General features: G+C 41.6%; 1 protein-coding gene across 6 annotated transcripts in view; it reads left to right on the forward strand.

Moving 5' to 3' along the window:
• Positions 1–24,824, forward strand: part of chd6 (chromodomain helicase DNA binding protein 6) — a 142,633-nt gene that overhangs the window by 31,138 nt on the left and 86,671 nt on the right. The gene's annotated exons all lie outside the window — the stretch shown is intronic.

Below are 24,824 nucleotides of genomic sequence, written 5' to 3' on the forward strand. Positions count from 1 at the left end.
TTGTAGCTCTGAGAGGAAGCAGCAGCATTGATGAGACTGCAGTGCTCATGGTGTGTGTTTGTGACAGAGAGGGAGAAAGAGAGAGACACTGTGTGTGTGTGTGTGTGTGTGTGTGTGTGTGTGTGTGTGTGTGTGTGTGTGTGTGTGTCTCTGTTGCTTGTTTGTGAGACAGTATTATTGATTCATAGGCAATGTGATTGCAGGCAGCCTCCCTCAGCTGTGTTCGGCTGGCTTTACTGGGCTGGCAAAGCCTGCTACACTGCAGCACGTCACTGGAGGCTGTGTGTGTGTGTGTGTGTGTGTCTTTGCGTGTGTATTTAATTGACTTTGTGTGTTTGGGTGTAGGGGAGTGAGAGTGTATGTGTGTAGTTGCAAGAAGGGAGAATGAGGGTGTGTGTTTGTCTGCAGGCGAGAGAGACTGTGTGTGTGAATTTGAGAGACTGTGTTTTTGTATGTAGCAGAGAGAGATTGTGTGTTTGTGTGCATGTTATTGTAGCCAGCCATGTAAGCATATTGAGCCATGAAGGTTGTGAATGTGGGCTGGTGCCTGAATGAGACTGTGTATTTGTTTGACAGCAGTTGCTGTGTGTGCGTGTGTGTGTGTGCGTGTGTGTGTGTGTGTGTGTGTGTGTGTGTGTGTGTGTGTGTGTGTGTGTGTGTGTGTGTGTGTGTGTGCGCGTGTGTGCGCGTGTGTGTGTGTGTGCGCGTGTGTGTGTGTGCGCGCGTGTGTGTGTGCGCGTGTGTGTGTGTGTGTGTGTGTGTGTGCGCGTGTGTGTGTGTGCGCGTGTGTGCATGTGTATGTAGTCAGAGGTCTAAGCACATTGAGCCATGCAGTGCTAGTGTAGGAGAAAGTGTGTGTGTTTGTATGCTGGTAGTCAGTCATGTAAGCACATTGAACCATGACGCGATGCCACTGTGTGTGTGTGTGTGTGTGTGTGTGTGTGGGCTGCAGTTGCTCCATTGTTGATGGCAATGATAGATGGCAGTGACTTGGGTCATTACGGAGCCTGAGTTAGCTTAGTGGCTAATTTCAGGTCGTAGGTTACCTGTAACTGCATGCACCATATCGCTTTTCTGTACGAGAAAGCAAAGGAAGCGAACATGCAGCCAGGTGAGAGTGGTAATTGTGTCTTTGATTATTTTTTTTAAACAGTCATCATCAGGAGTTCTCCTTTAAAAGACAGAGGTCCACCCTTTTTTGGGGTGAGAAGAATAGTGACAGAGAGAGTGACTTGACTGACAAGAGCTGAAGGGACCAAAAGTGAGCTGGGATTTGAACGCATGCAACTTTGCTGCCAAGATAGTAAACATAGTCTGATTAGAGTTCTCATCGGGCCTGAAAATTAAGACCCGACCCGACCCGGACACGACTGGGCCAGCCCGAGGCCCGACCCGACCCGACTAATTAGCCGAACTTTAGGCCCGACAGCCCGATAAAGCCCGGAAAAAAAAAAAAAAATCTCCAAATTCGCCCTTATTTAGTAGAGCCGGTCGGCCGCGGCACCGGGCACCATCAGTCGGTATCAGGCGGGCCGGCCGCGGCACAGGCCAGCATGAGGCAGCTCACCTGTCAGATCCGGCAGACCTGACGGGTGGGCACCGTATCGGACGGTGCCGCGGCCGGCCCGCCTGATGCCGACTGATGGTGCCGCGGCATGTGTGGGTCAATTTTTTTTTTTCTCGTGCGCCCCCAAGTAGATTGCGCCCTGGGCAGTTGCACTGCCCATAGCAGAAACCGTCCCTGCTGCTGAGTCTGCCAGCACAGCGGGATACTGCTGCAACTCTCTCTCACTTGTTTGCGCTGCGCTCGCACAGCTGGTTGTCTGTCTGTCACTGAAAGTTTAGCCTCCAAATCCAATCCAGTCTCTCACTCTCTCCACCAGTCACATAAAAATGAAACGTCATAATCAATAACACAACACATAATTCTATTTTTTTATTTAAAAAAAAAAAAAAAAAAAATCCCCCACAGAACCCGAAGCCCGACCCGACCCGCCCAATTCACGTAAATTTTAGGCCCGACCCGACCCGAAAATGTCGGGTCGGGTCGGGTTCGGGCAGAATATGAGAACTCTAAGTCTGATAGTCTTTAACAGCCCAAGAAAGTGAAAATTTAAAATTTTTTGGAACGTATTTTGCTATTCCTCTTTGCGTAAAGGGTTACTTCACTATTGATAATATTGATTCCACCCCCTAGTTTGGTGTGTAGTTATGGAAAAGTCATTTAAAAATTTGGGAATTTAATTGGCATGTAATTTTAGAAACCCTGCATGTAGTGTGTGTGGGAAGTACTAAGCATGCAAATGGCCACCAGACTTACGTTATATGTGTATGTGCTTTGGAAACAGATATTTTAATATTGACAATGTTTTGCTGTTGTAAAAGCATGGTCACTCTTTTTTCAGTTGAATCAGAGATGGTGAGCATTTTTTGGAAAATACCATGAAGGCTTGCAATTCATACTTTCTTTGTCAGGGATTCAAGGCAGCACAGGTTGAGTACTTGATACAAGTATCATACATTTTTTGCTGAAGTAACCAGGTCATTTGAAGAAAGTATGGGATAATTAAGAAACTATTCTCATTTATGCCAAAAGCATTTATCACACAAACCTGTGTGAAACCATAAATCTCTCCATGCACATGAACACGAGCTACAGAGGCAGGGAGGTAAACCAGAAGAACATGACTGTCTGCTCTGTGATTTGGGAGAAACTGAAAATGAAATCAATTTATGCTTTATTGGCTTTTTATATGATGAGCTCAGGAGTGCGTTTTGTAAAAACACAGTTTTTGTTTCTGCTAATTTCATTTTACTGTGTTTCTTTAAATGATTATGAGATACATATGCTCTAGAAAAATATATTTTTGTTTTCTCCTCTGTGGCGCCTAGAAGGGATGCTGTGCTTTGTTAGTATATTACCACAGCTGAACAAAATAATTTTACTGCACTATTAAAAAATCTTATTCCAAAAATTTGACTTTCCTCAACAATAGTAGACCTGGTGAGCTGGTAAGCGTATGATGTTCAGTTGTGGAACACAAGATGTAACATGTATGGATACTGTAAGCTGATTTGACCTTGAGAGGATGAAATATGACGTAAAAACAAAACAACGCCCAGTTGCCCAGTTTGGAAACAGCACTGAACACTCATAAGGAGCCTCTGGCCTGTTGTTCATCGGCGTGTATGGCATTTCTGTGTTATTATGGAGTGTGTACAGAAACCATCTGAAATAGACAGGAGGGGAATCACATGCGATATACAGTCATTAGATTAATGTTATTGATCTCTGGGGAAATTGGGTCATTATGGCAGCCAAGGCCAGTTTGAAGATAAACATAACAACAATAATTAAAACACTGAAGACTAAATACAGAACAGGTTCCTCCTGTTGGATAGAATGAATTGTTGCTGTGTTGGTTGTTGAAAGAGTTAAAGATGAGACTGTCCACACTGTTTTTTGCAAGTGATCACATCGGATTTGTGTGCCCAGACATCACCAGCCGATCTGCATGGGTTGCTGTGGTAACAACGTCAGCATGAGTAACTATGAACACTGCTGATGTGGTTTTCCTTTGCAGAAGCAGGAAAAATGGAGTTCCATCATCTCACCCTTCAAATAATAGCGCTGTCAAAGTCAAGTTTGAGCAGCCAGAGCGTCCAGACTGACACATTTGTAGAAATCCGCTTGGAATCGCAAACCACCTCCAAATCTGGTTTGGATCTGATTTGCAAAAATCATATTTCATGTGTTTTCTTGCTGCTCAAGCTTTCTACAATCAATCTGGATACTATCTGGATTTTACAAAAAAAAAAAAAAACAGGTTTGTGCTGGCAGTCTTAGCAAGGCCTTGGTCTGCACTTAAATCCTCTAATCTGTAGTTAGGATTGTTTTTAGGTGTATTGAGAAAAAAAGACGTATATTAGACTGTTTGCTTTGTGATATTGTCTTTGCTTCAGCTTTTTTTTATGTCAGGTAAAGTTTGTGGCATCATGCAAATGTGGCCTACTTGGCGACTAGCGAATCTGTTGTGTTTCTCATTTTGGTGTGAGTGGCCTAGTTACACCCATGTCCTTGATCATTTCACACTTTTCGCAATGTGCCTTGCCATGGAGTTCTGAATAATTTTACTTTACTTTCAGTGTAACTGAATTGAAAACACTTGTTGATTTGAAACTGCAGCCCAGATGAAAAAAGCATCTGCTGCTGGTAACAGCAGATGCTATTAAAAAAAAGGGAAAAAAAAGAAAAAAAAACATGTCAGGAACAAATTATATTGGCTCTACAAAGCTGATAAACCTTGGGTAGCTCTCCTTAACCCTGTAGGGGAAACCAGACAGAATTAGGCAGAATTAGCCTGAGCTAACCTTTATTTGGCCTTGGATTTTTGCTTTTTTTCCTTGCCAGCCTTGTTTGGCCTTGTAGTGAAGCCACTGTCAGTGAATGCACCTTTACTTTTTACCTGTGTGGCCCTGTGTTGAAAACTTATCTAAAATATTTGTCCTGTCTGGCTCTCTAGTGCAGTGGTTTTGATCCTGGCCCCTGGGATTCCAAGTGCTGCAGGTTGCTACCCTACCAGCTAGTTAGATTAAGTTAATTGCATTCAGACTTGCATCCCAGGTGTTAATCAGTCCCTGATTGGATGGTTAGAATGAAAAACAGCAGGGTTTTGGATGCTGGGGAATGGGATTGAAAATGCTTGCTCTGGTGAAAACTAGGAGTAATAAGCCCTTTCTCGCCCTGTTTGGCCCTGTAGGGAAACCCAGGCATAAAAGGCCCCAGTTAGACCTGCTCTGACCCAGCAGGATCCAGCCTCTGATCTCCAGTGGTCACGTGTCTACAGATAAATTGCCAATCTACTTAGCGTAGCCATCAAAAGGAAATCTTTGCGAGGAATGGCCAGAGGTCCAACAGAGATGGTAATCTGAACTTCTGTTATAGGTTGTATTTAAAGGAAAATCAGTAAGGGCAGACCAGCCTCTTAATGTTCCTCACTTGCTGCTGTTGTTGTTGCTGTTATAGTTCAGTCTTTCAGCTTTTTGGAACATATTGATTATGAATTCATGAAATTTGTCTTTACCAATAGTGACAGGTTAAGGTTTTTTGTTTTTTTTAATAGATCAGTTTTATAATTCTGTGAATCACACAGTCAGCTTTTTCAACTATTTTGCATGTTTTGTGTGTGCCAGTATTGTGGCGGTGCACCATAGATGATCTTATTTGCGAGAAAAGCTGCAGTTTAAATGCCAACAAATGATAACATCTAGCTACGGTAGTGTAGGTAATGTTGGAAACTCTGCTGTCTTACTGAAGGCCATAGGCATTTGTTACCGTTACACATTCTTCTCCTAAATTGTTTTTTTTTTTTTTTTCCTTGATTTTTTGAAAACATAATTGAGATAATACGTTACCTGGAACAGACTGACACAGAAAATCCAGGTTTGATCCATGGTGGGTCAGGCAGGCATCACACACATCCAGGGATGCTTGATAAGTCTTAAAAGGAAAACACTTTTAATGCAAAAAAATCTGTTTGGATGGGCTATCCACATAAATTCGAGTGTGGAAAACATTGATGTTTTGGCTCAGTCATTTTTCTTGTTTCTGTTGAATATTTTCATGTAATTTTTGATTGCCCATTGTCTGTATTCTTACTGCTCTGTCTTTGTTGCTGTAGCCTATATTCCTGCCTTTGTTGATTTTTGTGAATATCTGTTGATTTTGAATCACTTAGTTTAAATTGTATTGTGCCACCTCTGTGTGAAATGCATTTTAAGCAAAATTGGTTTGCAGTGTCAGTGTGGTGCAGTGAGCTGGTAAGCTCTCCTGTCACCTTGTCTTGACTCTGTCATGGCGTTTGCCCCGCTGATGTTCCCTTGAGCAAGACACTGAATCCCTGCCAGCTGCAGGGCTGTTGCTTTGCAGCTGAACTCTGACTTCTGGAATAAGTTTGTCTTCAGGGCTCAGTGGAGAAACATAGTAATAAGTAATATTTTTAAGGTTGATGGACATCACATCAAATAATTTTACCACGGTTCTTTGGGGACAATAGTGTAATTAATGTAAACAACCCGTATCATCTCTGAGAAGATTGTTGGCCTCTACAACACTGTTTGCTTACACTTGAAGTTTTATTAATCTCCGGGGAAAACTAGTTTGTCACCAGACACAAGACAGAGACAACAAGCAGAATTATACAAAACACAATGAAGTTACAGTCATACTATCACAAGGCAGGATCACAGGGGTGAAGAGCCTTCATTTCCAAAATAGCAATGAGAAAGTATGAAATGTAGACGCCATAATACTAATACAGTAGATGGCAGATGGCAGCGGTGCTGTCGCATCCATTTACATTACCTCCCAAAAACAAAACAAAACAAAACAAACAAACAAAAAAACAAAAAAACAATTGTATTGGCATTGTGCCAATAGAGGGCACTCAGTTTATATGCAATACTTTTGACACTGGAGGAGTTTACTGTAGGCTTCTCATACAGGATGCAGGGGTTTCCGCTAAGGCACAGAGTAGCCAGCCGAATTCTGAAATAAAAGAAATTTCCAGCATAAATTATAAAATAAATAACAGTTAAATGGTCTCAACCTTTCTTCAGATCCTTAAGCACTGTTCTATGCTGTCTTCACAGAGTCAATTTAAAACTCACAAACAAGGAAAGACAACTGAGGAGTCAAGCTCAACCTTATTATACAAAAGTCCAGAATGACACTTCAGAATTAGCCTGAGCTAACCTTTTTTCACTTCAGTTTTTAATTTTTACTCCCCGTTTAGCCTATAGTATGCCTTCATAATAAGCAGGGTATACTAATTTCTCAGAAATGTGCTTCCTGCTTATTATTATTATTATTATTAACATCATCATCATCATATACGTTAGCGTCTGTTGTCGTTTTGGGCTAAACGATGTGATGCAGTTAGGCTTTCTTTTAGCGTCTCTCTTTTTTATACACACTGCTTAAACTGCTGCTGCTGCTTTTGCACTGGATAGCCTGAGTGAGGAGGGACGTACCGTGTTTACATGACAACAGGAGCATTTTGTGATGTGAGCTCTGTCGGCTCCGACCCGGCTCCGACACACACCCTTAGCTGAGTGCGCACACACACACACACACACACACACACACACACCGCATGTGGGGGCGGGGCCCACTGATGAGTTTCTCTCACTTGTGTGCATGCAGTTGGCAGGGATTAGAGTAATTTGTGGTTATTATCAGTATAAGCAGAGCGAATCACAACTTTAGTGAGTTCGGTTCAGTTTGATATTATTTCCAGCCTGTTCGAAAAACATTTTAGTTTATTATAATTGAAAATTAATATATATATATAAAAATAATAGCCGTTAAAGTAGCCGGCTGGACTTCATTGAGTAATAGGCTATATGGCCGGCAGCCGGTGCTTGTGGAAAGCCCTGAGGATGATGCCTCGCTCATTCAGGAAAACGGAAACAAATGTCATCGCGTAAAGCTGTAGACTATGAAATTTTGGGAGTGAGATGGAGTACATGTTCCGGTTTGATTCCTGAGCGAGTGCGCGTCTTATTCTCTGTCTACTGCTGTCACTCTTGAATAAAGTAGAAATGCCATAAAATAATTCAGTTCATCCAGAATCAATGCCACAGAGTTTTTGTTGTGGTGGGGAATACGGTTTCTCAGTGGAATCCACCCTCAACAATGTAAGCAGCCTGTCATGGAATTGTAAAATTTAGCGGAAGTGATTTTGGTGCTGTTTTATAAATTCATTAAAGATGAGAAAAAAAAATTGCAGTCTGCTGCTCAGTGCACTTCTTCATAGAAATAATAGGTCATGTAGCTTGAATTTGCTGAATAGTAATTATCTTTATTTGATTTTTGCAGTGTAGCCTATCAACCAAAGTCACAGTTAGACCCTCACCTGAGCTGGGACCTGAGCTGGGACCTGAGCTGCCTGCTATCTACACAAAGGCGTTTTGTGGTGGTTTCATGTCCAAAATTGTTTTTGGGAAACATGAGTCACTGGCATACACACTCCACTACAGAAGCATAATGCATTCACTTCAGAAAAACTGCTCTTTTTTTTTTTTTTTTTTTTTTTTTTTTTTTTTTTAATAAAAGAGCTAATTTTGAGAGAAGTTTTTATGAAAAAATCTCTTGTTTTGCTGAATGACATCTCAGAATTCTGAGAAGTTTTCATGAAAGAAAAATCTGCCATGTTTTTCTAAATTAATGAGATAATTATTCAGGATGCACGATAATATCGGCATGACATCAGTATCGGCTGATATCACCCTTAGAAATGAAATATCAGTATCGGCTGATATCACCCTTAGAAATTAAATATTGGTTTCGGCCTGAAATAAAGAGGTCTGCCGATATGACGTGTTGATAGGTGAAACAGGTCAGATCTGTCCTGATTGTTGCTGTTGTCAGGATTTTCTCAGGCAGAGCATCATCCAACCCCTTTTCAGTGAGATGAATCTGACAGTTTTGTTTGAAAGAAAATGTTATATAAAAATAAATCTGGCATGTTTCACATAACCTAAGTTGAAGTAGTTTTCTTATTTTGTGTACATTTTGAAAAGCATTGTATTTTATGTCTGCATCTGCTAGTGAGTCTTCACAATAAGAGTAGGCATAATAAAATGTTAATTCCACTGCAGGAGAGACTTGATGTTCTGTGCAGTAAGGTGGAAAAAAAATATCTGCATATATCAGTATCGGTACAAGCATCAGCCAAAATATCAGCACATAGGTTATTGGCAAAAACTCCAATACTGTGCATCCCATAATTATCTCAAAATTCTGAGAAAAGTTTTCATGTTAAAAAAAATCTGCTGTTTGCCTTAATTTATGAGGTAATTTTCTCCTGACATAAGTGTCTCATTATTTCTCATTAATTCATAAAAACAGTGGAGATTTTTTTCTCAAGTGAATGCGATACTCCATACCCCGCCAACGCAGATATCAGGAGTACAGATTTGTCCATGCAGGCCTTTTGAATGTATTTGTGTTGCTTTTCGCACTAACGCACACGCTGACCTTTCAGCTAAGCTAGTTTTGACCTCCATTGTTCCACTGCATAGTTTCAGACTTTACACCCAGACACCAGTCTTCAAGCACAACATAAAAAGGCTAGCACTTGACCTTAAGCACAGGGGTTCATAAACTTCTACTGCTTGGTCTCCGATCCTGAGACAGAGACTCATTATTTTGCTGCTCATGTCATGTAGGGATGTACTAGAAACAGAGTCTTGTTCCCTTGGGTCCTGACCCTTTGTTTTAAGGGTGTGATCACACCTACGGTTCTTTGTCTTTAATCTGAACTGTGGTAGTTTTACTTTGTTGCATTGTGTGGGTCTTGCACTGGGTCAGGTGCCCCCCGGGCCCTGATGGGTACCCCGCAAAAAAGGTGTGTAACAGGTAAAACACATGTTTTTATGAATTCACCGATACTGGCACTGGTAACTGGTGAGAATGAAAAAAAATTGTTATCATAATAACATTAGTATGCATTGTCAAGTGTGTGTGAGAGAGAGCTGCCTGTTGGCACTATAGGAGAGAAAAAGAGAAATATTTGACAAAGGATGTCAGTAAAATGGCCCGTAATATAGTCAATAAAATTGTAATGTTAAAAGGAACCCCGACTATGATGACATGTAGGCTTTATGAGATTAATGTTGGTTTCTGTCATATTAATGTGATACGGAAAACATTCCAAATGTCTTCGTTTTTATAAAATTTGAAATTATAATTTCACTCGTAGGTCGCCATTGTTGTTGACGTCGCACTGCATTCTGGGTAGTGACGTCAAATGGTTGTCCGCTTATTCCACTGGGCCCGTTTTTGTGACTTTACAGCAACAAACATGTCATCTGTCCAGCCTTTTCAGTTTGAACCCAAACGAAATGTTTACTACTCCTACCCCCCGCCCCCGCGGCACCGTCAGTCGGCATCAGGCCGCTCACCTGTCAGATCCGGCAGACCTGACCGGGTGGGCGCGGTACCGGCCGGTGGTGATGGTGCCGCCTGATGCCGCCTGACGGTGCCCCGGTGCCGCGGCATGTGCGGGTCAATACGGTTGTCTAGAAAACTGGCGATTTTTTTTTTCTCGTGCGCCCCCAAGTAGATTGCGCCCTGGTCGGTTGCCCACACTGCCCGTAGCAAAAACCGTACCTGATGAGGCGAGAGTGGGGCGAAATCGATGGCGTCTGTACAACAACTGCGTCACCATGACAACCGAGAGAGAGAGTGTGTGTTGTCGAGAGCTCCAATTTTTGTCAGCAGCTGTTCAACACGTACGCATATAGATCCAGCTATCGATGTATGATTAGCCGTATTCCAATATAAATTATTTCAGAATAACATCCATCGCAGTCATGCATTACAGCCAACATTATGGGGATATAACAGTAAAACGCACTGACAAGATGCTTACGGGTTTGATCATTGTTGTAGATATGCTGTGCATCACAGCACACGGGAACTTTGATGCAGTTTGCATCAACCGAGACGTGTTATGGGCTGCCCTCGTCAGCCTCCAGGACCGGCAGAGCGCTAGCCTACCAAATCGGAACCGGGTCACCAACAGGTAGCAGGGCTCTCAAGTTTTGAGCTGAGTTCAGAGTGAGATATTGGCGGTGGCGGTTTTATGAGGAGGCAGATAATTGCGGGGGGGAAAATGGATACGTGAAAAAGAAAAACCCCGACGAGCAGCCGATTCAACATGTGTAATAATAATAATAGTAATAATAGGCGCAAAAGCTACCGCCGACCACGTACGACGGCCGAAATCGCGTGTGTGTCAGGGTCATAATAGCCAAGCAGACCAAACATAGCCAGTACTTTTTTTATTTGACTGTATTTTCATTATTGAAAACACAGTCAAATATAAATATACAGAAAATACAGATTCCTCTACCTGTTCCACTGGTGCTCTTCTCCCTAGTGCAACCTTTTTACGTCACTGCCCCCAGGGTGCATTGCGCAGGTAAAATAATGGCTGCCTCCGTAGGTAAAATATGTACTAAACAATGTGGATTTTTAAAGCAATGGCCATATTTTATCTGTTTCTAAGAACATATTCAAGTATAAGAGAACAATCGTGGTTTATTAAGGCCTACAAGTCATCATAGCCGGGGTTCCTTTTAACGGCAATTTATTCATAAAAATTTGATTGACAGTGAGAAAAAATGGTGAGTCTTAAAAGTTAGCCTTTATTGTCTTCTTCACATTTTTGGAAATGCATTATTAAGGTTTTCAGCTGTCTTGTTGGTATCAGCCACAACAATTTTTACATCTGGAACCATGGGCACCTAACATTACCCCTCTCCCTTCGCAACTCTATTGCCATCTCACTGCTACATGCAATATTGTAACTAATAATACACACAACACGTTTATTTTTAGTCCCACTCTCCTCCCTTTTCCTTGGTCATGTTTCCTCCTGAACCGTTGTGACTCATCTTGACTTGCCGTCTACCTTGAAACGGCTTCTAGCCTGAGGCGGAGGTAAGAGACATCCATAAACCACCGCAGACGTTGAAGAAGCAGATGGTGAACACAGCAATTTGCAGTAAGAAAAAAAAAAAACCAAGAAGAAAGCGGTGCCAATGGGTCTTGTGTGCTCATGACTTGCCTGTGCACAGTAGTCACAACACAGCTCATTTCCTCTTAACTTCTCATTTTTTTAAAATCTAATCTAATACTTGTTTTTACCTTTTTATGTATTACTCTTTTAATCTTGTACATTTGTATTGTAAACCCGTCTGCCACTTTTTAAAGCGCTTTGGGTCAACTCCTGTTGTTTTTAAATGTGCTATATCAGTAAAGTGACTTGACTTGACCACTGGCATGCCCACAACAAATGGCGTATGCCCCAAAATGTACCAGGCATTGTTTAAAAGCTCAGATGGGATGATTTAAACACTCAAAAAAACAAAAACAAAAACAAAAAAAACTTGATGTGAATGCACCCTAACAAATGACTGTCTAGGTGGATAGATATGTATGCAGACAGATGGACAGACGGGTAGCTGACAGACAGACAGGAAGAGGTAAACATAAAAACACACAAACAACCAGACACGAACAGAGATGCAGTCAATCAAACAGACAAGGCGGCTGAATGGATAGACGGATGGGAGCCGGTGGCAACGGAAGGGTTACCATGGCGACCACGTGTTTACGTCCTCCTTCCCGCTCTCCGCAGCTTTGGCACAGAGAGCCTGTTTCCATGGCAACGGCCCTGATATCCCCCCTCCTTTTCCAACCAACTGGCGCTGAGGCCGCTGAGTTTAGTGTGTGTGTGCGTGTGTGAATGTGTGTGATTCATTGAGATGATCCCTCATACCTGCGTGAGAAGCAGAGCCCACTGGCGCATCTGCATTAGCCTTACAACGTAGTCCTAATACACTCACGCTGCAAAAACAGCAGTTACAGCGATGCACACACATTAGCTCCAAAATAAATACACTTATATGTAGACACAAACATGTACACACAGTCACGCCACATTGGCCTGATGTAAGTTGTACGTCCCTCCGCAGCGAGTGTGCTCCCTGTTCTCTGGTTTCTAAATACGGACAAGAGCATCACAATGGGCTGCAGCCAATTTTAGACCCTTTATCATTCTCCGTGCTACGCTGTCATAGGAACCATACCGCTATTCCTCTGACAGCCAAAAGCAAATGGGTGTATGGATGTGTGTGTGCGTGCGTGTGCGTGCGTGTGCGTGCGTGCGTGTGCGTGCGTGTGCGTGCGTGTGTGTGCGTGTGTGTGCGTGTGTGCATGTGCGTGCGTAGGTGGCGGAATCAATTGTTTTGAAAAGCAGGCGTTGATGCTATAGGAGTCCAAAGAAAGTCGGGGTACAGTTCTCATCAGTGAGAGCTCCGTCTTCCTGATTCAGAATCCCACTTAATCACTATCACGAGCAAATGCTGGCTTGCTTTCAAAAAGGGAACGTGTTTAATTGCCAAGTGAAGGAAATATGCTACAATTTGTCATGGTAACACTGGTACGGAGACATATTGAAAACGCATAGCGTTTCACAGCCCAGATGCACAGGAAGTGTGGACAGCAGGACCTCACATGTAGCGCAACAGGACAGCGCAAGATATACAGCAGATGGTCGACTATACTTAGCACTGTATGTATATTAAAACACACGACAGCTGTTACTCATACCTGTTTGTGGAGCAGTTTGGTGCAGAGGTGCATTGGGAAAACTGAACGTGATTATACTGCTTTTGTAATTCTCTGTTTTGATGTAAGACATATTTTGCTGTCTAGTTTTTGTCAACAAAAGCTACAATGGCTTTAGTCGAAACTAAAGTTTTTCTGTAACGCTACTGAGGCATTTTTTAGATTTGTTTGTATATTTTTCATTAGATTATTTTAGCTTTACCGTCATACATTGATTGATCTATATAATAATTTATTGAATTTTGTCTAGCGTTTTATACAGTACATAATATATAAAGTAAACTTAGTAAACCCATATAACTGTTCCCTTTCCAGCTGAGGCCTGGAGCTGTTTTCATTTTTCTGTCTCTGGAATTCATCTTTTATTTGTTGACAAAAAACGCATGATATTTTGTCATAGTTTTTGTCAAAGAATTTTAATTTTGGTTAAGATTTCATCTCATTTACATCCTGGAAAAAGTGTTGTTCATTAATACTTTACAACATTGTTGTAAATGAACACTGTCCTCAAGTATTTAAAGCTTTACTGTGCAACTTTCTTTTTTTTCAGATTTTGTTTTCAGACCTTTTTTTCTTTTCTGTTGCACGTAGACAAGTAGAGAGAGAGACAGGAAAGAAAGGGCAGAGCGAGTGGGGATGACATGCAGCAGAGGGCCCGGGTCAGAAACAAGCTCGGGCAGCTGCGACAAGGTCTAAGCTTTCCATATGTGGTATAGACGCTCTGCCACGGGAGCCACCAAGGCGCTCCGCAACTATCTACTGTCAGCTAGATTTGATTCTGTTCCCTAAGATCAACCTCAGCCTCTGCTCAATTGCATTAGAGGCAGTGGCAGATTTTTTATTTATTTATTTATTTATTTATTTATTTATTATTAATATATATATTTTTTTATGTTTTAACAACTTCATTTAAACTGTTGATATAGGCTCCGGCACCCCTCGTGACCCTTTGGAGGATAAGCAGTTTGGATGACAAATGAATGACTAAATTAACTTTATTCATAAGTTTTCATCACAAAATACAGAAATATTAATGTTTGAGTAAATATGACAGGAGTCAGTCATAGCCATAATCATTGCACATTTCTGTAATAATGTGTGATTTATGTGAGAGTAACAACTGAAATTTATACACACAAAACAATAATTTCAGTAAAATATGTATTTCACAATTGGACTTGCAGGAGGGCTGGCGCCCTATGGCCCATTAATGGACAACATGCCCCTGCGTGTATTACACCAGCGAGACACAGGTATCACCCGAGCAGGTTTCTCTAGCCTTTTATATTGCAACACCTGGGTCCGCTGAAATGGACAAGTCTTTTTTGCAGTCATTTTTCACCATATTTAGAAGTTGGTGAAATTTCTTCCCTCCTAGATATTCCGCAATCAGCTCTAAGTGGAATTATGTGCGTCCATCGATCATCATCATTGACTGTGTTTACATGGACTTTAGTATCCCGGTTTTGAGGCTTATCCCGGCTTTGAGCATATTCGGGATATGATGTTTACATGGAACACAGAGAAACCCGGTTATTCATATCCCTGTATACATGATAAATACCAGTAACCCGTTTTCTGATCACTGCATCCTCTCTGCGCAGGCGTGTCGTACGTCTTTTACGTCTTTTATTTACAACAGATTGAGCGGGAAGTGTGATATATTTATTATATTTAGAAGTAAGCCAAACATGAGACCTCTGTGGCTTCTAGCGGGCTCAGCGTTAATAAATACTCAGTAGTGCTTCTTCAGTATTTCCACCGCGACCTAAGTTGTTCGTAGCGTATTCCCTCAGAAGAAAATCTATACCGCTCATAGAGAATATCGTCAGGAAATGCCAGCGGATTCGCGCGATCCCTAAATCCTCTTTTTGTCTCCGTAATGAGCCTCGGACAGTCCTGGCTCCCAGGTCCACCAGATCATGAATGAACGGTGACGCCATCTCCAAGAGTTAAATGGTGAGATAGCGCCGCTTTTATAGCCGGACGGGGTTAAACCTGGTCGGGACCAGGTTATGAGTTAAGCATAAGTTACCATGGTGATCTAGCCGGGTTAAAAGAGAGCCACCTTCGTGATACAGGAAAGCCTGGCTTTAGACTCAACATACCTCGCTAACCCACTAAACCTGCTTCGTAGTACACCCCTCTACTCAGCTCCACTCGGCTCGGCTCTACTCAGTACGACTGAAACCGCGGTGAGCCGAGTGGAGCCGAGTAGGTGCTAGCGGAAAATCGCCAGTAGTCATGTTGAGTTCTTTCATTATTTTCAGGCAAATTTCAGTCTTCTCATTGCTCCAAAAATGGGAAGCTCTCGTTGCCGCCATGTTGCTTGTTTGTCTGGTGCGTCACTCTGGCGCCTGCGCACACGGTGGGCAGCCGTCAGAAACCGGGATAAGGTGTATACATGCTCCAGTATCCCGGCTTCTATCGGAGTACTCCAGGTAGCAAAACCGGGTTTCTTGAAACCGGGATAAGGTCATAACCCGGTTTCTGAATTCGGGATATGGTGTTTACATGCACAAACACAAAAACGGGATACTTAAAAAACCCGATCAAAACCGGGATACTAAAGACCATGTAAACGCAGTCATTGTCATCTTTCAGGTCATGCCATTTTTATTTTGAAATTCTCACAGCGTACTTATGTCACTGTTTCCACCTAAGCGCACCTGAAACTGTGGTAGTAGTTGCTAGCTAGTGCCGTGCTAATAATGGCAAGCGTTGAAAATAAAGATGAGGAGGATATTTGCTCCCCTCTCAGAAATAAGTCAACTGTGTGGAAATACTTGGGATTCGGGAGAAAAGACGACTAACAAAACACATGCTATATGCAAGCGATGCCATTACGAGATGAGATACTCAGGAAACACGACAAGCCTAGCTGGGCACCTGCAAAGGAAACATGATATTGACCCTCATGATCCAGTTAAAGTTAGCGTGCCAGATGCTGCCGCCTCCTCACCAGCTTTGACCAGGTTTTTTCCACAAAAACTGCATCACAAATCTAAAAGAGCAGTGAATATCACAGCTACCATTTTATACTTTATTTGAAAAGCTTTTTCTCTTTTATTGAAAATAATGTAATGTTTTTCATTAAATTGTCTGACAGAGTTCAGTAATAAACTTGCCAAATCATACTTTAATTATTTTGTGAGTTGACTTAATGTACAGTAACTAAAAGTGGTAATGAGAAAATGCTATTGTCTGATATCCGATCCGATATCTGATGTCCGATTGCAGGCCTCTGAATTGAATCGAATCGAAAGCCTATCGTGGTGGACTTTGTAGTATAGGCAAATATTGTATAGCTTTACAAAGAATCAATATAATATATTAGTATGATGAAGCTTGTGATGTACACCCCTAGCACTTAGTGCGTAAAAGTAAAAACGCTCTGCTGACTCAGTACATGCAGAGCTCCAAACCTCCTCTGGCATTAACATCAGCACAAAACCTGCACCGGGAGCTTCATGGCATGGGCTTCCATGTCCGAGCAGCTGCATGCAAGCCATACATCACCAAGCACAATGCCAAGTGTTGGATGGAGCGGTGTAAAGCACGCAGCCACTGGACTCTGGAGCGGTGGAAACCTGTTCTGTGGAGCTCTGATGGACAAGCCTGGGTTTGGTGAATGTCAGGAGAACGTTCCCTGCCCGATTGAATTGTGCCGACTGTAAAGTTTGCTGGAGGAGGAATAACGCTATGGGCTTGTTTTTCTGAGCCTCGGCCTTTAGTTCCAGTGAAGGGAAATCTTAATGCTTCAGCTCAACAAGACAATTTGGACAATTCTCTGCTTCCAGCTTTGTGGGACCAGTTTGGGGAAGGCCCTTTTCTGTTCCCGTATGACTGAGCCCCAGTGCACAAAGCAAATCCATAAAGCCGTGGCTGGATGAGTTTGGTGTGGAAGAACTTGACTGGCCCGCACAGAGCCCTGACCTCAACCCCATCCAACACCTTTGGGATGAACTAGAACAGAGATTGTGAGCTGGACCCTCCCGTCCAACATCAGTGTCTGACCAAATGCTCTTCTGGATGAACGGGAAGAAGTTCCTACAGACACACTCCAATATCTTGTAGAAAGCCTTTCCAGAAGAGTGGAAGCTGTTCTAGCTGCAAAGGGGGACCAACTCCATATTAATGCCTATATTATTTGCCCAATACTTTTGTCCAGGATTTTTTCTGGTCTAACATTTTAATCATTCTCTGAATTTTTTCAGCATGAGTTCTTGAATTGAGTGAAATTGGTCTGTTTTGATGTGTGAGTTTGCAAGAGTTTGCATACAAAGCTGTTGGTGCTCTCAATATGTTCTAGTGGCCAGATAAATTTCTTTATTCTTTAAAGTACCGATGCAGCTCATCAATTTGTTAACAAAAGATTGCAAAGAAAAGAAAAAAACAGCCGTCAGTGAACACTGTAAGACTGGCATTTCTGAAACCCTGTAACATTGCCTTTTTGTAAAGTGCATTTAGTGTGGCTTCTGTCCATTAGTTTGTACCACAGGGAACATTCGTTTAGTAGCCAAGTGTCCATCAACGGCTTCGGTCAATGTAAATCAGGCCCATCAGATTTCAGATTGACTTACACACACACACACACACACACACAGATGCAGTCATTCAGAGCCACAGCATCGCAGCTCATTGACTCCCCTGTCGTCAATACGACCTTCAGAAGGGTGATAAAGGCACATTCCCCCATTTCTTCCTGACCCTCAATGGATATTCAGTATCGCTGAGGTTAAACCTTGGATGGATTGGGCAATCTGGCTTTGATGATTGCCCTGTTTTAGTTTAAATGTCACTTTCTCCACCATATTTTTTTTTACTCGTATACTTGTCTGAGTTTTGGAAAAATCAGCCACACATACTCACATTTTCTCCAGCAGAGGTGGCACTTTTCTATCTGTAGTGATCCACCACCTTTGAGTAAATATATGGGAAAATGGATTTATTTTGATGGCAAGTTTCCTGTTGAAAATTGGTTCATGTACATCATGCTTGTTTTAAACACAGAGGGAAGGTGGAAATGAGAATAAGTAGGTGTGATGTCTCATTCTCTGAAATTTTTGGGGGGAGGCGGAGGGGGGCGTCAGGGTAATATAAAGCAGAGCTGTCCAACCACAGGACCCAGGGCCAATGTATAGGCAGTCATTTGCCCTGCTGAAGTGTCTTTGTGTATCCCTACCTCTCAAGGGCTGCTGTATTGTCGCTGACTTTGTGCTCTGACTGACCTTCCTGAGGAGGGTGGAGTGGAGGAGAATTACCCTGCAGGGATCAATCAGTTAGCACGTTATTATTCATTATTAAGCAGAATTCATTACACACATGCATTCATACTTGTAGAGGGAAATGTGAGCACAATGCTGTCACCTTGGGGTTTTGATTCTGAAATGCAGCTAAAACCGGTCTTTATCATCATTGCAATATTAGTGTAATATGTAGTTTATTTCATTGATTGAGCAGCACTGAAATGATTAAAAATCCTAGGAATAAGTTACAATGATTAAAAAAAAAAAAAAAAAAAAAACCCGAGGGAAAAACACAAAAACAGCGTGCACACATGCAAAAAAACAAAACAAAACAAAAAAAACTTAGGGATATGTATCTTAGAATAAATAAGGAGCCTGTCTAAAAAATGAAGATGACAAGGAAAACCACAACTGAAATGAGTAACAAACAGAATCAGTGAGAATAAATAACCTCATGGAAAGTTCAGGAACAATAACAAGATGCCTAAAATGACAGGGAAAATAAATTTTAATAAAGCCTTGATTGAGAAAGTGAGCTTATAGAGGAAATGAGAGTGCGGCATCAAATCTAAACCAGGGAGAATCATTTCCTACTTGGCAGTTCCTAGTGCATCTTGGGAAATCGAGGCATTCCAGAGGAGGATTCAGATGCAGCCCCTAAATATACTTGATCACATTGTAACAACCTGAGGCAAGCATTGATAGACATTAGCTAATTCTCCACAGCAGGTATGAGCGCGACTTGCCAGGGACAAATCAGAAACGTTACCAACATGAGACTTCAATTGTTTTTTGTTGACTTTTACCCCAAAAGCTGATGAATCACTGCAGCTCTAATGATGAAAAGTAGATTTGTTACGTCTGTTGTCCCTGACCCTTACCTTCCCTACTTTTGGTTGTGTTTAGAATTGGTGAACTTGCTCACTCACAGAATTTCAGCTTATTTTACAGTTGTAGCTATTGCACATTGCCCAATGAAAATGCCTCAAATAGAAGGAGCTGCCACAAGAATCGCTAATGTTGTTTTGGGGAGAAGTTGAGTGATGTGGACAATGTTAGGATCTAACCAGATTCAGTTCGATAATAGAAGGAGAAAGTGCACTCCCTAGTTCCAGACAGGCGATTGCACATTCACTTTAAAAGGTTTTCAACTGAAGTTTCTCAGTTAAAGCGTTGTAGGGCAGGACAAACATTGTTCACATCGTAGCATATTAGCTAACACTAGCTATCATGAGAAAATGGTCGACAAAGTTATGGATGCTGCTGTGGACGTTGTTTTAAATAAATTAAAACCAAAAACACCCAGCAGACCAGCGTTGGGCACCGAAAGCATTTCTGGGAGGGGAAAATGATTTTTGCATTCTGCTGATGGGATTCGACAAAAGTTTAATTTATCAACCAGCCCCACAGGAAAGGACCCCCAGTCTGTTTGGTAGAATTAGCCTGACTTCACTGAATCATTTGTCCAGATGTTTTTCACTGGACATTTGTTTCAACCCCTTTCACTCACAAATTGACTCGGCATAAATGGCACCAAGTGTCAACCTTGAGTGAATTAAATTTTTGTATGTGGATAAAACAGCTACTATGTTGACTGAAAACTACGTTACAACGGGTATTACCATGGCACCATGGCAATAACAAGTACTGCCACAAAGCAGAATGTGGTATTCTTACTTTTTCTTTGGGCTGTGGTAGGTGCCTGCATACAAATGTCGATATTTTTTTTTTTTTCTCCACGGGCCTAATGTCCTTTAGAACAAATTTTAAGACTTCATGTCATATACAGTTTGACAGTGAACAGGGAGTTGTGTTTATCTATCATTTTGGCTTAGCCTACATATTATCATTTGCTTTTCCTGTTTAGGGACAAAGAGGTAGGTGTCTAGTCTTGTTGGTCGTAGTCCTACTGTCTGAGGGCGTTTCAAAGCTGGCACTGAGTGTACAGTCTCCTATTATCAAGCTGTCTCTGATCTCAACTATATTTTGTCCTGTGATGATACAGGGACAACACAACCTCATGTTCGGTGCAAGGGGAGAGTGACAGACATTCAGTGTACCGTACATATCGCTCTACATGTACACACTGACAATCATCCGCCTCTCAAACCTGTCATACGCCAACAGGCTTTGTTCTAGACTGATAACATTGCCAACATACTTGAATTACAATATGTTTTCATCATATGTGCCACCTTCTCTATATTGATATTGTTCCTGTTAACTATCTGTCATTGCTCAAGGCGTGACAATCAGGAATTTGTGTTTTCCTTGGTGGATCGAGGCCTGTAAACCATTGATGTGGCCCAGCTGACTGGTCAGTCATCAGCCCAGTCTTTATCTTTTGCTCTGCCACTCGGCCGTTCTCGTCTCTGTTTTGTATTGTTAGAACATCAGTTAGAACATAGGGCAGGACTTAAACTGTTTCCTTTGTTACTGAAGCAACCATTTCCCTGGGCAGAAAATGATGAATCAATCCCATAATGTTTGTTCTGTTTTTGGCGTTTTCAGAGTGAGGCAGATTGAGCTGGCTCATTTTTAAAAAAAACACTGGCAAATACTGCAAACATGCAGCCAATGCCCACAACAGCAGCCAGCTGTACCTATCCTGTATGTTGGCAAAGCAAGTAGCTGTCAGCCCCTCATCAGGTCTGATTAATGGATTGGCAAGAAGGATGAATGGAGAGACTCACCAGCTGCATGAATATCCAGCCTCATTTATGATTTGTTTTTTTCCATGTTACTGTTGGTTACATTTATAGAACAGCTATTGGTAAATTAATTTAATTCAGTCAGAGCAGCAATAGCCAATCTGTGCTTTAAATTGTAGTTGTTAAAAATTATATACTATATTTCAAATGAATTCACAATTATTTGTGCCATGTTTTCGGTCATTTTTCTATTGTGTACTAACTTGGAATATTGCAGTTTACAGTGAAACTACTTGAGGAAGAAAATGTTTATTTTCATTTTTTGCCTGCTGGGTTCATTTGCATAAATTTTTACCGTTCTTCATCTTTGTTCATCCTTGCTTACAGACGGAATAGAAGAGGCTTAAAATGTTTCTGCTTGCACGATTGACATTTCATCAAAGTGCTAGGCCTACATCAATACTGTAAATATTTTCTGCGGTTTTGGATATCATAATATTATGATAAGGTATTAGTGTTGTCTTTTCCAGGTTTTAAAGGCTGTATTGCAGTAAAAGGATGCAATTTTGTGAACTTTATGGACTGTTGTTGCTGTTCTCTGCCGTTCTATTTGCTTCTGTCTGCTTGGTCATCATATCTACATAACCAATGATTGTTTATCAGAAAATCTCATTGTGTAGATGTAAAGCAGCAATAGTCATACATCTCTACAATATTGTAACAACATTGATATTAAAGTAGTGAACAGGATTCATGGTGCACAGCCAATATTAGGTGCTGGTTGGTCACAGGAACATATCAGTGAAGACAGAAATTAACCACCTGTTAACATTGTGTAACTTAATTGGGAGCCCAGATTAATTAATTAATTAATTTATGTCTTGTTCATATTGACCAGTCCTACTCACAGCATTTGCGGGTTAGGCATAGCTAAGTTTTATGCCAAGTCTGACAACCACCAGATTATCCACAAGTGAAATTTTTATTAAATGGCTCTGTCTCAATGTTAATGGGCGAATTGTCCACGGCCACATCTACAGCTGTATTTATGATTTCATTAGTTTTACATGGATCAAAGTTTTTTTTTTTTTTTTTTTTTTTTTTTTTTTTTATTTCACAAGTGATGTGACTCTTGTTGCTGTGTTTTGCTACTAGAGTTACTGGATGATAAAGGGTACCATCTTTTCAGATGAACACACAAGTTGATGGTGTTGCCAGGGTATATTTGGGGCTCACTTGGCAGCCAATCACAGTAGAGTGCGCCAGTAGTTACTAGGGTAAATCAGGACAGGAAGGTTTGGGAAACCAATTGGCATTTATTTGTCCATACAAATACAAACAAACCAATGTTTTGCTCACTGATAATCCACTTATTGATTTACCGGTGGTAATTGATAAGTAATCCCAGACCTAGTACTCACCATTTGGAGCCTGACAAGATTTTTATTTTTTCATGTATGTTTGATTTCATTAGGCTCAGATTTGTTGGGAACAGTCTGTTAAGGCAGATTGACGTGAATTGTGGAGCTGACTACAGGCCTGAAGAGAGTGATGCATTACTTTGGTTTGGTGCAGCATCCTTGCATGTCCAAAATGCTAACAAGCTCTTTTAATCTGGCCATGCGCCTACAGAAAGTGTGATGAACATTGGCTTCACACTGCATTTTAGGAGCATACAGCAGACTCTGCATCTGTTTCTCATGTATACCAGTGGTGCTAAGACTACAGATGTCATTGCAAATTGCATCGAACCTTGCTGGAATACTCTGTGATGTAAAGTAGCCAATGAATATTGAAGCATCTCTGCATTTTTTATTTAAATGCATAGTGCTATTTGCCAACATGCTATGTTGACCTTGAGGTCCACCTACCAACCATGAATATTTATGGCTGCATGTGTTTATGCAGACTACAGAGACTTATTATAATACATACTGTAGCACTTCAAGCTCTGCTTCCTGTGTAATGTATTTGAGCTGACGATGTGGTGTAAAAATCAGAGGTACACGATTAGACACTGAAGTTCTTATCCCGCATCTGTCCTCCATTAGCACTACAGTGGTACACTTGGTAGAAGTCCACCACCCTGCATCTAAACTATGGTATTTTCCTCTTGGGGATGGACCAACAGTGCAGCAGCAGTAGAGGAAGCTTGTTTAACTGTTGCATCTGTAAGGCAGGACAGGAAATGTCTTGATGCAGAAGCATTTTTGGTGGAATTCTAAGAATGGCTGCTGAATGCTGTGGTTCAGTGGTTTGGGGCTGAGGATGTAATTTGTGGTGGAGACGAGGATGTCATGGGCTGTTCAGCACGTGGCTTGACTTTCTCAGTACCTTGAGATAATAAAAAAAAATTTGTCAAGAAATAACATTATATTGAATAATTATTGAAAAATAAAGTTCATAATATCCAGGTCTTTTTTAAAATATTATTTTTGGCATTTCTGCTTCGTTTGACATTCACAGCAGAGAGAGAGTATGGAAAGGCAGGGGAGGGAGAGATGGGATGACAGGGCGCTCTGATCAGGACTCAGCCGTAACAAGTGGTACACGCTCTGATCTGATGAGATACTGGGGTGCCCCCGATAATATCCAGATCTTGAAATATTTGGATGTTGCGTAACATGGTATAGAGCAGTGGTTCTCAACTGGTGGGTCGTTGTTCAAAAGTGGACTAAAGGTTGATTTTGAGTGGACCCTGGGCCTGTGAATTCACTTGGTGAGAAAGAAGAAAAGCAAAATATGTTCTGAAATGCAGCTATCCAGTACAGCACTTTAATTGTTTAATTACCATTTTCCAGTGCAGTTCCTTGTCAAAAATTTGTTGTAAATAAAAACAATTTTTTATAGTACAAAAGTAAACTATGGAAGGTACTGAAATCTTGAAAATTTGAAAATATGTAAAAATTGCTATTGGTGACTGAATGAAATGACTGGCCAAAATGAAATGTTGCTGTCCTAGGAAAAAAATTGGCCTGCCGGCATCCACCTGTCCAATGGAAAACAGGCCAACACCGCATCATCGTCTCCTTCAGTGCTGGCCAGTGGGTGAAAGCCAACCCCAGATTCACTGTCTTTGTGGAACGAGATGTGTCCTCTTGGAATTTCTCCTCACTAGATTTCCTTTTTCCCTCAGTCCGTGTCCGTGATTTTCGTAGCTTTCTATTGGACGTCTTGTTATCAGTCTGGCACTGTGTGCTGCTATTGGCTGGGAGCTGCACAGCTGCTGCCCAAAGGCTGACGCCCAGAACAGTCCCAAGTTCAGCAAAACAAGAAAATCCAGGCAGAGGGCAGTGTCTCTGCAGTCACACACACACACACACACACACACACACACACACACACACACACACACACACACACACACACACACACACCAACACACACTTCTAGTGGCTCGTAAGTGATGACTGAGAGGGAGGATTTTTATGAGTCTATGCATTGTTTTTGTAGGAAAATCCTACTGAGTCTGCCACCAAGTGTGCCTTTGTTTGAAGCCTGACACAATACGGCTAAGGACAAATGTCGACTTTGAGGCTGCACCAGCTGTGAAGCACTGGTCTCGAAATGAATGGAAAATACTGCTATCATGTCCAGAAACACATACCTCACAAACACAACTGCACATTTTCTGTTGTTAAAGCACTATTTCACCTTTGCTTATGACTGTTGACGTGAAGACTAATCTTCAGTGCTAGAATTTCAGTTTGATTTCCCAGACTC

This window comes from Myripristis murdjan, chromosome 5, assembly GCF_902150065.1.
Source record: "Myripristis murdjan chromosome 5, fMyrMur1.1, whole genome shotgun sequence".
NCBI lineage: Eukaryota > Metazoa > Chordata > Actinopteri > Holocentriformes > Holocentridae > Myripristis > Myripristis murdjan.